Source organism: Podarcis cretensis (genome assembly GCF_951804945.1).
Source record: "Podarcis cretensis genome assembly, chromosome: 3".
NCBI lineage: Eukaryota > Metazoa > Chordata > Lepidosauria > Squamata > Lacertidae > Podarcis > Podarcis cretensis.
Genome location: NC_137172.1, coordinates 45,784,228 through 45,798,229, shown reverse-complemented (window position 1 = coordinate 45,798,229; position 14,002 = coordinate 45,784,228). Strand labels below are relative to the sequence as shown.

The 14,002-nt window shown below is 42.2% G+C and overlaps 1 protein-coding gene across 4 annotated transcripts in view; it reads right to left on the bottom strand.

Annotated features, from left to right (window-relative positions):
• The window catches only part of RGS7 (regulator of G protein signaling 7), a 137,815-nt gene that overhangs the window by 59,320 nt on the left and 64,493 nt on the right, over positions 1–14,002 (bottom strand). The window lies entirely within an intron of this gene.

The window sequence follows — 14,002 nt, the reverse complement described above, 5'->3', positions numbered from 1 at the left end:
TGTTGGAAATGTAAAGAGATTGAAGGTACCTTCTTCCACCTTTGGTGGACCTGCCCAAAGATTAAGGCCTTCTGGGAAATGATTTATAATGAGATTAAGAAAGTACTTAAATGCACCTTTCATAGAAAACCAGAGGCATTTCTCTTGGGTATGGTCGGCCAATTGGTGCCGAGGAAGGACAAAAACTTTTTTTTGTACGCTACTACGGCAGCAAGGATTCTTCTAGCAAAGTATTGGAAGACACAAGAGCTACCCACGCTGGAGGAATGGCAGGCGAAAGTGATCGACTTTATGGGACTGGCAGAAATGACCGGCAGAATCCGTGACCAAGAGAAAGAGACTGTGGAGGAAGATTGGAAGAAGTTTAAAATATATCTTAAGAACTACCATAAAATTGAGGAGTGCTAAAATGTTAAGGGAGAGGAAGACGTAGAATTACAGTGGTAAATTTTGTTTGATTTAGGGTGAAATTGAAAAGGAGAATGAATTTAAATTTAATTGGTTAAAAGGGTTGTTGAATAATTGTTAAAAAAAAAAAAGGATGCAAAAAGGGGAAGGTATGGGGAAGTCCGAGAAAAGAGGCTTATGAAAATGAGGTTAAGAAATTATGAATTTATGTGTTTGTTTGTATGTTGTTCTTGTTGTGTCTTTTAAAAATTGGAAAACTAATAAAAAATTTATAAAAAAAAAAAATGGAAGGCATTTGTTCTGGTAGTTGGCAGTGAAGAACTTTCTTGGCAACAATAAGGCCAGAAACTACGCAGAACTTGTCAACAACATGCTGACTGCTTTCAGAAACCTGGGCTGCAACATGAGCGTCAAGATACACTACCTATTTTCACATATGGACCGGTTTCCTGAGAACCTGGGTTCAATGAGTGGCGAGCAGGGGGAGAGATTCCATCAGGACATGAAAGAGATGGAGACCAGGTATCAGGGTCGCTGGGACACAGTCATGATGGCTGACTACTGTTGGACTCTGAAGAGAGACCTCCGTGCTGCTGAGCATTCCAGGAGTTCCAAGAAACAGAAGTTCAAGCCCTGAAGTTTGAAAAATGGTGAAGCAACATGCAATTTACGTCTACTTACCTTTATCAATGCCCACCATTCAGTTTACAGAAAACCTGACCTGATGGAGAGAAACGGATGCCATTTCCTGATTCAGCAGTGCAAAAATACCCTAAATCAGTTGTAGAAATCTAGACAACATTCAAAAAGTAAAAAATTGTTGCCCAGTGTTATGTTTCACCTTTATTTGCCATTTCTAGATGCAACAGCTGAATTCACTAGTGCAGTAGTTTTCAAGGGTTATTGCTGGGAATCCATTGCTAACTTGGAAGTTTATTAGGAGCTTCTCAAGGAGAAGTTCAGAAATGGTAGGTAGGTTTTCCTGAAATACCGTTTGAATAATGTCCACCATAACTGGTCTTCTTCACCAAAGCACCGTCATAGTGAGTGTCGAGTGTATTCTTTTTTTCTTTTTTTGGCCATATCATTTTTATTAATTTTACAGTAATGCTTTCCGTAACAATCTCTCCTCTTATATTATACAATTTGGCTTTTTAGGGCCATGACTTCCTTCACACTTTCCTTATGATTTTCTGTCTTTCATTTCAAATTTCTGCATTAAATCCATCCAGTCCCAGTGCCTTCCCACTTTTTAGGTTTTTAATTGCTTTCAGTATTTCTTCTTCTCCTATTGGTTCATTCATTCAGTCAGTCTTTCTCATCTGTCGGAATCCGTTGCACCTCTCTCTAGCTTTGAGTGTATTCTAGGTCAGGTACCTTCTTTCATATCCTAATGATATTGTTATCAAGACTTACCATATTAATTTTCTTCCTAACACAGAACTCACTTGTCAGTCAGAGCTCTGACTTCACTCCATAGCCAAAAACACAGATAGGTGGGAACAGTCAGGCTCATCTTACAGAAATCACTTAGAAGAGTACCTGCACATTTTGCTTCATAACTTTATTTTTAGGCGGGTTAGGGCAGAGCTTTCCAAACTTTTCGTGCTGGTGACACACCTTTTAGACATGAATCATTTTGCGACGTAGTGATTCAGTTTTGTAACATTTTGTGACACAGTAATTCAGTTTTACTAGCAGACCAGATGTTAAACTAACCTATTTCCAGCCATGGGAGGAGAATGAGGAGCATTTGCATGACATACCTATACACTGTAGCTGACACAAAGATGTCGTGACAGTTTGGAAAGTTCTGGGCTAGACACTGTTGGCTGTAGACCTGGTACATCAGTATTCAGTGGTGGATTAAAGGTAAGTGCAAGAATTGGGGGCACCTGCAGCTGATGGCCCACCAACTTATTAGCATACATCACTGAGAAGAAGAAGAGGAGGAGTTTGGATTTGATATCCCGCTTTATCACTACCCAAAGGAGTCTCAAAGCGGCTAACATTCTCCTTTCCCTTCCTTCCCTACAACAAACACTCTGTGAGGTGAGTGAGGCTGAGAGACTTCAGAGAAGTGTGACTGGCCCAAGGTCACCCAGCAGCTGCATGTGGAGGAGCGGAGACATGAACCCGGTTCCCCAGATTACGAGTCTACCACTCTTAACCACTACACCACACTGGCAAATTTTAAGATGATCTGAGGATACGATGAATTGCTATTGTTGTAGTCCAGTATTTAGTATTCCAGCATTGTAATGTGTTGTTGCCACTCTTCATTTCTACTACACCATGAATGAAGTTAGTGGAGGCCTGGTCCATTTGGGTGGGGGTAGCCAAGCCAGTACCTGGGAAGTCCAGTTTGGGCAAGATCTAGCCTCCATACACAATGTACCATCAAAGCACATCAAAGGACTGTTTGTGAGCTGTGTAGGCTAGCTGCTGTCAAAGACGGAATGCAGGATCAGACAAGCACAGCAAAGGGTTATTAGATTTTTATAGTTATCCTAGATATTCATAGTTATGGTCCTATTTTACATTGAAAGATAATGCCTCAAAACCTACATTGTACACAGGTGGGAGAGCAGACATGCATCTGACAGCAGCCCCCACTTTACCAGGGTGGTCTATCCAGTTAAAACTGGAGCATATGACACCTTGTTGTTTGGTTCCTCAGTGCAATCCATTTTCTTCATTGGTTGGTCACCAAATTCACATAGCCAATACTTCCCCAACCTGTTTTGTCTGTGAGTGTACAATGGAGGTCAGCGACAAAATGGAAAGGCAAAAGGGGGGGGGGCGTTCCCGTTCCAAGACATTTTGTTCTGTTCTGCTGCACCTTGAATTGTTCTGCCAATCCTGGGCAATGTTGTTTAAACAATCCTGTTGCTATGGCAGATTGAAGAGCATAGGAGTCAAGCAGCTATTCCTTGTCCTCCGTTGTACTAGGCACAATCACATGAAATTGCAGGAGCCTGGAAATTACCATCTGCGTGCATTTCACTGTTTGTAAGTTTGGCTGGCATTAATAATACTTCTATCTCCAGGGCCTAAGTGCACAGTCACATCAAGACTGATATTTTTTTCAGCCTAATAACCACCAAGAGATTAATTTCTCACAACACTTGATTAAAAACTCTGGAATCTAATAATTTAAAGTTTGATAACTAGGCTTAACTAATCCGGTGATCTATTTGCTTGTGATTTCTTATAACAGAAATGAATTATTTGCACATCATTTATGTATCATTGATAGTCACTGTTATAAAACATAGGGCCATGTCTCCAAAAGGAAGCATCCCAGTTGAAGTGCTAACATTTCAGGGCTATAAATTTATATTCAGGCAAAGAGTCTGGCTCTTCAAGTGTGACCTTCACACAGCACTCCTTACTGCTGGGGTGGATTCTAACTCCCTTCAGCCTGAGCTGAAGGAAGTTATAATGACTCCTGGTCAGGAATGGTAAATGATGTAATCTAGTAACAGCTGGAGGGTTGTAGATTAGCCATCCCTGCTTTACTGTATTGGGGGTGCTTTACATAAAGTATATAATAAAGAATGGTTATTCCAGTTCACAGCTTGTGGTGAGCCCTGCTGAGAGCTATATGGAAAAATATATCATGCCAAACAAAAATTTGGAGCAAGTGGTATGGAAGTAAAAGGCAGTTCCTACAAGCTTCCACTGTGATTAGAAGCTTTACGCCCCTTGGCTCTAAGCCATGCATACAGAACTTGTGACCTACCAAGCTCCAGACATCTATGATGGCCCATCAAGATGGGCTTGTTTTTTTCAGCTTGCTGAAAAAAGTGCAGCTATCATGTAGATCATCAACATGGTTGGTGCATGCAGCTTCCTGAATCACAAGTTCTGTAGGCCTGCTTTATGCCTTAGCTTAAATGGTGAGGTGGATGGCTGAGTCCCTAATGACTAGCTCTCAAACCACTACGCAAACGCAGATCATCTTGAAATTTGCACACAGAGAGGGGGCGTGAAAGAGTGCACATGGTTGATGGCAAGTAGTGGGTGGGTGGGTGGGTAGGCAGGATAAATAGATGGTACAAAATCACAGGGAATGGAATGCAAAAGTGAAAAGAATTGTGCATTACCGAACATACAAGAAGCTGAGCAGAATGATATGGGAAAGTAGAAAGAATGGGCTTAGCCATGCTGGTCTCAATCAGCAGAACTTCTTATGTTCCACTTCTAGAATAATCCTGCGGAATGAGAAATATTTGCTGTTTTTATTTTGCTCCCCCAGCAAGGAGTTCAGGAGAGTACCTCACCACCACCAAATAACTTATACACACAACACTGTGAGGTAGCTTAGGCTGAGGGAAAAGATGACTAGCCAAAGGTAACCCTATCAACCAGCCTTAACCGACCTGGTGTACTCCAGCAGGATACTGGGGAAGCCCAGCCAGATGGGCAGGGTGTAACAAAATTATTATTGTTATTACTATTATTATTATTATTATTATTATTATTATTATTATTATCTGCGGCTGATGTGAGTTGCAGTTCAAAACATTTGGGGTGTCCATTTAGACTGCTATAGACCAAGTAACAAAGGGTCTAGAACCTGGGTCTCTAGGGCCAAAGGCCTTCAAATATTTAAGTCTCATTCTTCATAAGACAGAGGAAAGATCAGAGGTTTTCTTGTCTCCCTTATCACCCTTGATGGGGCTACATTATTTATTTGTTCAATTTATGAGTTCCTTGACAACAGGGCTGGATTTGTCAGTTTTAATTCTCTCAGTTTCTCATTTCCCCATATTAAATTCAGTTCCCCACAATCCTGCAGCAATCTGTAATAACAATAATTAAATTCTTATGAATTTGCATGTTCAGACCCAGAGACCTCCCCCTTAAATAAAGACACATTTGACTCAAATTTTAGTTTTTGGCCGAATTTAGGCCACAACTTTATTGATTACAGAAAGTGAGTGGTTGCATAGGCTCTGGTTCGACTAGCTCCCTGCATCCTTGAGGGCAGTGCTGACCCAGAGCCCTATCCTAGGTCAGCCAAGGGTGAACACATGAGGTAGGCGGAAAGCCCGGGAACGGACTATGTCCACTCCCCAGATGCTCCCCTGGACTCAGGCACAGGCACAGGCACAACCCCCTTTTGGGGGTTGACCAAACCAAGTTGAGGCTCTGCATTCCTTTAACGGAATACCCTTCACATAGGGATGGTGAGACCATTCTCCCATCCCTATCACCTGAACCAGTGCCTATCCACAACCTTACAAGTTGTGACGATTTGCTACGCGGCAGGCGAAACCCAAATGGCAACAGCCAATCAGCCAAGTGGGGAAAATTCCTGCCATGCCCCTATCTCAACAACAGGTGACACACGATGGCATAGCAACGTCAATCGCAAAATATGCTAAATATAGGGAGAGGTGGGCGGGTGTTCCGATGCATGTGCCGAAAGAGGAAGTCCTGGGTCACATGCATAGGCATATATAGGTCCCTCGATCCGTTTAGGCTGCACCCCATTGCCCAGATTAAACCCAGCAACAAGGAACCTACCAATCGGGTGTTGTGGCTTGTCCAATATACCCACCCACAACACAGGAGGTCAGTCTCCAGGTCTCACCATAACACATGCCCTCTTTGAGGGAGGACACGCTTTAGTGCAAATTTCTCTCAAAATACACATTCTTGTATACAATCGGCCTTTTTTGCAATACACCTTTCTGCAAAGCAATTTCCTGTCACACTTTCCTCTAATATATGCCTTTTTGCACATGTTGGTGGGCTGGAGAACTGCACTGCAAATTTCAGGGGTGCATTATTTTTGAAGGATGGTGGTACTTTGGTGCACACATTGTTTCACAAAATGCAGATTGGGTAGATTCAACTTTAAAGGTGCACTTAATTGAACTCCACCCCATCCCTATTTGACACATAGTGAATCACCAAGCAATTTAGCAAATGTATACAGAAGTGGGTATGCAGCATCTCACAAGCATATGATTGGTATGGAGGCACCAGGAGCTAACCAGAACCACGGGTTCATGGCATTTGCACCAGCCAGGCTCAGCGATAGAGCACTTGCTTTGCAAACAGTGCTGTAAAGCCATACATGCTCAGCAGAGCGATCCATCCAGTTGTAAGACATTCGTGTCCCTGTTGCCATGGTGGCAGAATCATGAGTCATCCAGCACTTAGGCAAGGGGACTGCTGCAGCAGGGACCCACCTTGGGTTCGGTTGTGAACTGACATAGGTCTTGAAGGTGACTGTGCTCAACCACAATCATCATCCACTGGGGAAGGGTCATAGCTCAGTGGTAGAGTTTCTGCTCTGCATGTATAAGGTCCCAGGTTCAATCCCCAGGTAGGGCTGGGATAAGACTCCCTGTCTGAAATCCAGGAGAACCACTGCCAGCCATTGTAGATGAACATTGAGCTAGATGAGCAAAGGCTACTTCTTTTGCCCTGGGTTCTCATGTAACATTATTATTTTCCTAAGCACCAGGCAAGGGACCATTGTGGCTTCATAGTAGCCCCCATGCCTGAGGTCCAACACTTCATGTTGCTTGTGGCAAAGGAGACAAATAATACTGAGCAGCAACATTGGATGGGAGGATCCAGCAGGAGCAGTCTATCTGAGTGCAGGAACTTAGAACTGCAACTGCAGCGCCCTTCAAAGACCCGCAGACCTTTTTAACTCGCACCAGGGCTGGTTATTTTGGGGCAGGGAGAAGACAGTCACCATTGGAGCCTGCCCCGGTGTTGAAATGACTGCATGCCACCAGCTCAATGTGTGAAGCACTTATCAGACTGAAATAACCTGGAACTACAGGGGCAGCATCAACAAGATGACTCAGCCAACAAGATCAGTCAGCCTTGTATACGTCATAATATAGAGAACAGATGGCTGAGAGACAGAGATACCATTTACCTAGAAACATTAAATGTGCCTGTGCATCAGTGGCTGACTCACAAGGTCCTCGTGTTTTTTATTCTTCTTCAGAGCACAGAGCAAGCATTAATTCATGGTGATTTTAAAGAGGAGAGATAACTTGAATAAATCTACTTGTAGACCTATACTATTTATGGGCCACCAGTATGAAAGGTTGCAATTCTGGGGTGGAAAAGAAAATGGTTCTCCTTTCACTGAACTTGGGAATGTTCAAGAACCAGAGACAAGGAGGGGATGAGAGGGAAATCAACGCCATCTTTTAATGGTCAGTCTTTCTGCAAACTGGAACAACAACAACATAAATGACAAGGGTCATTTAATCCAACAACATGCTTGCTTGTCTGTGTAAAATAGTAACAGAAAACGTGTGTGTGTGCAGGCACACGCACGCTTGCTTGCACGCACACACATAATGATATTCTAGAACTGCACCCATGTCCATGGGGACAATCTGAGCCAAAAGGCTTCACTCAGGAAAAGGTAAAGGATCTCTGGATGATTAAGTCCAGTCAAAGGCAACTATGGGGTACGGCGCTCATCTTGCTTTTCTGGCTGAGGAAGCCGGTGTTTGTCCAGAGACAGCTTTCTGAGCAGAAATTGTGATTCAAACTGCACCTCTATCAATGAAGCACACCACAAATCATTCACATAGTCTATCTGCAGTTTTCTTCTAGTCAGTGGCAGACCAGCAGGCTTCAAGATTCATTTTGTCATAGAATCCTGCCCATGGCCGTTCCTAGTGAGCTTGAACCATCAACCTTCTGGTTAACAGGTAGATACAATGACCCACTGCGCCACTACACACTAGGGTTGATTTCCTGCTGCTACCAAGGGTAAAGTGGGACAGGGCGGGGATTTTATATCTTCTTAATGGGTACTAACAGTAGAGATGGATGTCTTCCCATCAGAATACTTTAAAAGGACATTTTTAATAAGTTACATTTAAGTCTATGATGACAATTCTGCAAAATTGTCACAGACTTCCATTAGTTTATTTGCTCTGCCTGCTCTGCTAATGCTCCAGATGGCTCAATCCACTGGATTGGAAAGTAATCATAAGAAATGAAGAATTGCAAACTCAAACAAAACCTTTTAATGAGATTTGGTGTGCCCACCCCAACCCGCACAATTTTCATTTGGTTTCTCTGAAAACACAGGTGACCCTTGATCTTAACCTGTTTCTGGCTCTGAAGTAAACTATTAAAGGGTCAATGCTAATTTATGTCCACTCTTTAAAAATGAAATTGGGAGAGCCAAATCATCTCTGAATGCTAACGTTATTTAAAGGAAGGCTTAATGAAAGCAGTATTCTGCTATTATTAATCACAGGCCAGAAAGTCTTCCTGCCAGGGACACACTGAGATTGTAGGGTGAAATCTAAACTTATCTTCTAAAAAATAATAATTGTGTCTTGTCACAGAATCATGGAACTGTAGAGATGGAAGGGACCATGAGGGTCATTTAATTCAAGCCCCTGTGACGTAAGAGTTTTCTGCCTAACTTGGGGCTTGAGCCCACAACCCTCAGATTAAGAGTCTCAAGCTTTACCAACTGGGAAAACCTAACCCCAAAATAGTGATTTTAAGCTTTTTGATTGCACGCTTAGGTTGTTATGACAACAATTTATATATTACTTTGTTTAAGTGTTCAAAGCACTTCATGTACATTTACTCAGCAATCTTAAGGAGATACAAAAAATGTACCTTTCTGCAACACAAGCGAAACAAAACATATTGTGAGATCTAAGAGTTCCAACTTGGGGGCTCAAACTGACGAGAACAAAAGCAATGACTGTTATAAAAAGGGGGGGGCAAACATTTTGGGGCAAACTTTAACCAGGCCAATCAAAGCTTTGAGAGAATATTCCTCAATGGCCCTTGAATAAATATCACAGATTTGCATGAATGGATGTTGTTTGCCTTTACAAGATATAAATTACACAGCACTTGGGGGGAAATCATGCAACATATGTTTCCCATAAGCACAAGCATAAACAGCATTCTAACATGTCACTACGGATTTACTGACATGTATTTTTACCAGAAAGTGGTGCATGATGGATGAAGCTTACAATTCTAGTGCATAAGAAGCCAAAGACTAAGCCAGAATCGGAGCCTGTTACCATCTACTGAATTGTATTTGTACGACAGACTACTGGAGATCTGAAACGCCACCAAATTTCTTACAATAGGTATTCCAGGTTCTAAGAGGTGGCATCTCTTAGATCACAACAGCTCATACCAAAACTTTTTAATGTTTCTGCTGCAATAGACTAATGCAATGACCTCTCTGGAGCTTACTCCCAAATCTCAGTGTTGTGTGGTGTTATTGCCCTACCAACAAACTTGCAAATGGAATGTCAAATGACTGAATTAAACCAACTATGTTCCTTCAAAACCTTCATCTAATATATACCCATGCTGACAATTGTTTGATGGTTTCCCTGTTATTGCTTCAGCTGTGACCACAAGTGTGGGAGTGGGATCATCCAATAAGCAACTTGCTATATGCAGCTCCTCCTCAGCTTGTGGGGGGGGACACAGGGGGTGCATCAGGAGGGGGAGCCTGGGAAGGCCCAGTGAATGCCTGGATCTCTCTATTCAGCCCTTCAATTAGCAAAAACAGTTTTCACAGTATAATTTCCAGAAACGATATCCAAGGCTGTGTAGGCACAGGAGGAATGAATCTGCATTAATTGGAAATGTGACTTCATTACAGATCAATTAATCCATATTGAATATGTCTGAATCATTTAATTCAAATTTACACTCTCTAGTCTTCAAAGCCCTCAGCTGACAAATGCCCCCATTAATGGTCATTAACCCCTGTCTGATCTGTAAGAAGATCCAGGAAATTTCTCTCAACAAAAGACTGGGGTTAAATCGAATCAGAGTGCATAATTTAATTTAACAAAATGGGATCATAAACACAAAGGTTTAATTAATCCAGATTGCTTTGAAGGACCAGCCACACCACAATAACTCCCCACTCGCCTCCCCCTGCTTTGGTGATTTGTTTTTGCATTGTGCTGAACTGTGAAACCTTATTTAAATTTATATATATATATAAAACCCATCAGATATATATATATATATATATATATATATATATATATATGCATATGCTATTGGATTGGGTAAGGTTGAGGACCCTAGCTTGGTGGTAGACCATCTACTCTGAAAGCAAATCCCTGGTTCAATCCCCATAAGATCCCCGCCTGATACCCTGTATTGCATGCCACCCCAATCTCTGAGCGATGCGATATTCCAGGGGTTTCAGGCACTTACCCAGGGACTATGTTTCCCTTTGAAAATTAGGCACAGTGGAGATTGTGTTGTCTTTATGATATATGGTTTATTTACACATATATACAACCTGTACCTATGATGGAGGGGCTCACAGCATTCACACCCCAAGAAGGTCTTGCTTCTCTCATAGCCACAGCCTTGGATTTGAGTGGAAATCAAACATTGTGTGCTCTCATGAACGCTCTCTCTCTCTTGGCCTTTTCCAGCCAACCACCTCCCCCTTAGGTCACTTCACAGGAAACTCTGCTCCGAACTCTGGCAGGAAAAGGGGTCCCATCCATTTGCCTTTGGCACAGAGCCCCCTCTCCTTAGCTTTCTTAATGGGACATCACTTTTCCTTTGTTTTTTAAATGGCTCACCACACCAGGCATTTACCTCATTAGGAGGCTAGCCTGTTATATTTTAACACTTGCTGAATCCAGGAGTTCCATGTCTGGCACCCAGTTTAACACTCCAGATCTTGATTAATTTCTAACACTTGCTGGACTCATGAATTATAGGTGTCTGGCACCCCCAAACTCATAACACCCGGAAAGCCACTGCTGGTCAAGGTACTGAATAATTCATTGTGCTGGAGAGACCAATGGTGTGCCTTTGTATCAGGCAGCTTGCTATGCTAATTTGGATCTAGGCTTGGTCATGATTAGAGCAGATCCACCGTAAACAATGGGATGTAAAGTATCACTAAAGTCCCAATGGCACTAAATATTTAGGTGGCACTGTGGGTTAAACCACAGAGCCTAGGACTTGCTGATGGGAAGGTCAGCGGTTTGAATCCCCGTAATGGGGTGAGCTCCTATTGCTCGGTCCTTGCTTCTGCCAACCTAGCAGTTCAAAAGCACACCAGTGCAAGTAGATAAATAGGTACCGCTGCGACGGGAAGGTAAATGGCATTTCTGTGCGCTGCTCTGGTTTGCCAGAAGTGGCTTAGTCATGCTGGCCACATGACCCAGAAGCTGTATGCCGGCTCCCTCGGCCAGTAAAGCAAGATGAGTGCCACAACCCCAGAGTTGGTCACGACTGGACCTAATGGTCAGGGGTCCCTTTACCTTTACCATACCACTTTAAACAGCCATGGCTTCCCCCAAAGATCTTGGGGGGTGCTGAGAGTTTAAGGGTGCTGAGAGTTGTTAGAAGACCCCAAGAGAGCTGCAATTCCCAGAGTTTCCTGGGAAAGGGGACTGAATCGTTAAACCACTCTGCACCCTCAAAAAAACCACATTTTCTAGAATTCTTTGCCATGACTGTTTAAAGTGCTCTGATACTTCTTTGGCTGTATACTGTAGATGGGGCACAAGTCTGGATCCAGCCCATGGTGTCTAACATAAATTTAAAGAGCTTTGGAATATTTTTTAAGCAATGCTCTACAGTATATTATTTAACAATATCAAGCATAGAAAGCTAGTATACATCATTTCTTTGATTAATATATCAGGTTTCCTTCACTTATCATTAGTTCAAGCCATTCTGCCTGCAATCACAGCTCCGAAAATGAAACCTGGACTGCATAAATCAAGTGCCTCCTCTTATTACTGATATTCTAATCAGCACCAGACAAGAAGACACCTAAACTCATCAGTGTGATTATCTCTGTTGATTGTTTCATGTGATTAAGGTATTAAATGGCCACTTTCCTGTCAGCAGCTCTCGAGAATTAAGGAATGCCAGTCCCATGGACATGTTTGCTTCACGGCCTGGATGCTAACTTTGCAATGGATATAAAGGGAAAGATCCCAAGATGAGACTGTGGCCAGTCATTCATTTTAACATTAACAAGCCTCTCTAATGGGTAAGTGAAGAAGTCACATCCTCAGTTTACTGATTAAGTCTGTCTAGCAGGGAAATCCCGTGGTAATTTCCACCCATTATAACCATCTTGCCAGTAAATTGACAAACTGAAATGAAACATTTTGAGATAAGTGAAGCAGCTTCTATCCTAGGTAGGTCATGAAAAATGTGAAAGTGATCCATTTCCCCTCATGTTTGCTACCAGCAAAATCTGGGATATGTTCCCCCAGGATCACTATGACTCTCCAGATGTTGCTTGACGGCAATGCCCATAATAATAATAATTTTATTATTTATACCCCGCCCATTTGGCTGGGTTTCCCCAGCCACTCTGGGCAGCTCCCAACAGAATATTAAAAACACAATAAAACATCAAACATTGACTATGATGACCAACTGATCACTGACCATGCTGCTTGCAGCTGATGGGAATTAAAAGTCCAACAACATCTGGAAAGCCCAGATTCTCCACCCCGATCTTACTTTTTTGAGCTTGCTGTGGTATAACTATCCTACCATAAAAAAACGACAAAAATCCTGTAAGAAATTGAGCAAACAAAGTAGACATTTGCTTGGACGTTTAGATTAACCACCTGGGCAATGAGTAGGATTGAAATTTAGGTCACCAAAACAAAGATGCAAAGTGCATTTTATCAGGAGATTCTGAATTAGTTCCAAAGTACTTAGAACTGAAGCTGGTTAGATTTGGAAATTCAACTCTAGGGTACCATTAACATCAAATGAAAACATTATTTCCATCATAGTTTCACTTTGAATAATTAGGGCTTAGTTATAAATGTATTTAGAAGAGAAGCTGTAGGCAGGATTTTTGTCAGGAATGCTAATTTAATTATCAGCCATTAAGAATTTGTGCAGGGATATCTGTACGACAGGAGAATTGTGTTTCAAGGGCATATAAACACTTTTATCAATTTTATCAATAGATATAGGATTGGAGGACTTGTCCCCAGAGGGAATACCATAATTGGATCTAACAGCAGGCAGCTGAGGGGGCTTAATCTTAAAAGGATTATTTTCCTTCCGCCAAATATCTTGGAGAAAATAAACATTAGTTTATTTTCTCTGATTTTGCAAGCCATTTTCTTGTCAGAGCCTTAGCTCTTCCAGACACCTTGGCATCAAGGAGCGACAATTTTTATTAACTTATGTAGCAAATGCTTTGAGTTAAAGAGACAAAAGCAACCAAATAACGTGAATCAATTTCACTCCTGCTTCACCTCTCAACAGTTGTTCATACCCGCACATAAAAACTCATCACTTCCCCTTCACTTCTTTTCATCCCCAAGTCTCTCTGGTCCCCCCTACTTCTCTTTCTTTAAAGCACATTACACATAAAATGTACAAGTCTTTTGCTCCTGTATTCCCAAAGATCCCGCTTCAGATGCTCAGATGTTAAGATAATGCACCACCATAGCATGCAGTGTATGGGGAGCTCAATTGGGGCCTCTGCTATATATATTTGGGGGAGGCTCTTGGTGCAGTTTGAATTATGCCCCCAACTTCCCCAATGAGGAAAGGGAAGGGTGGATGGGAGCTGAGCTTGACT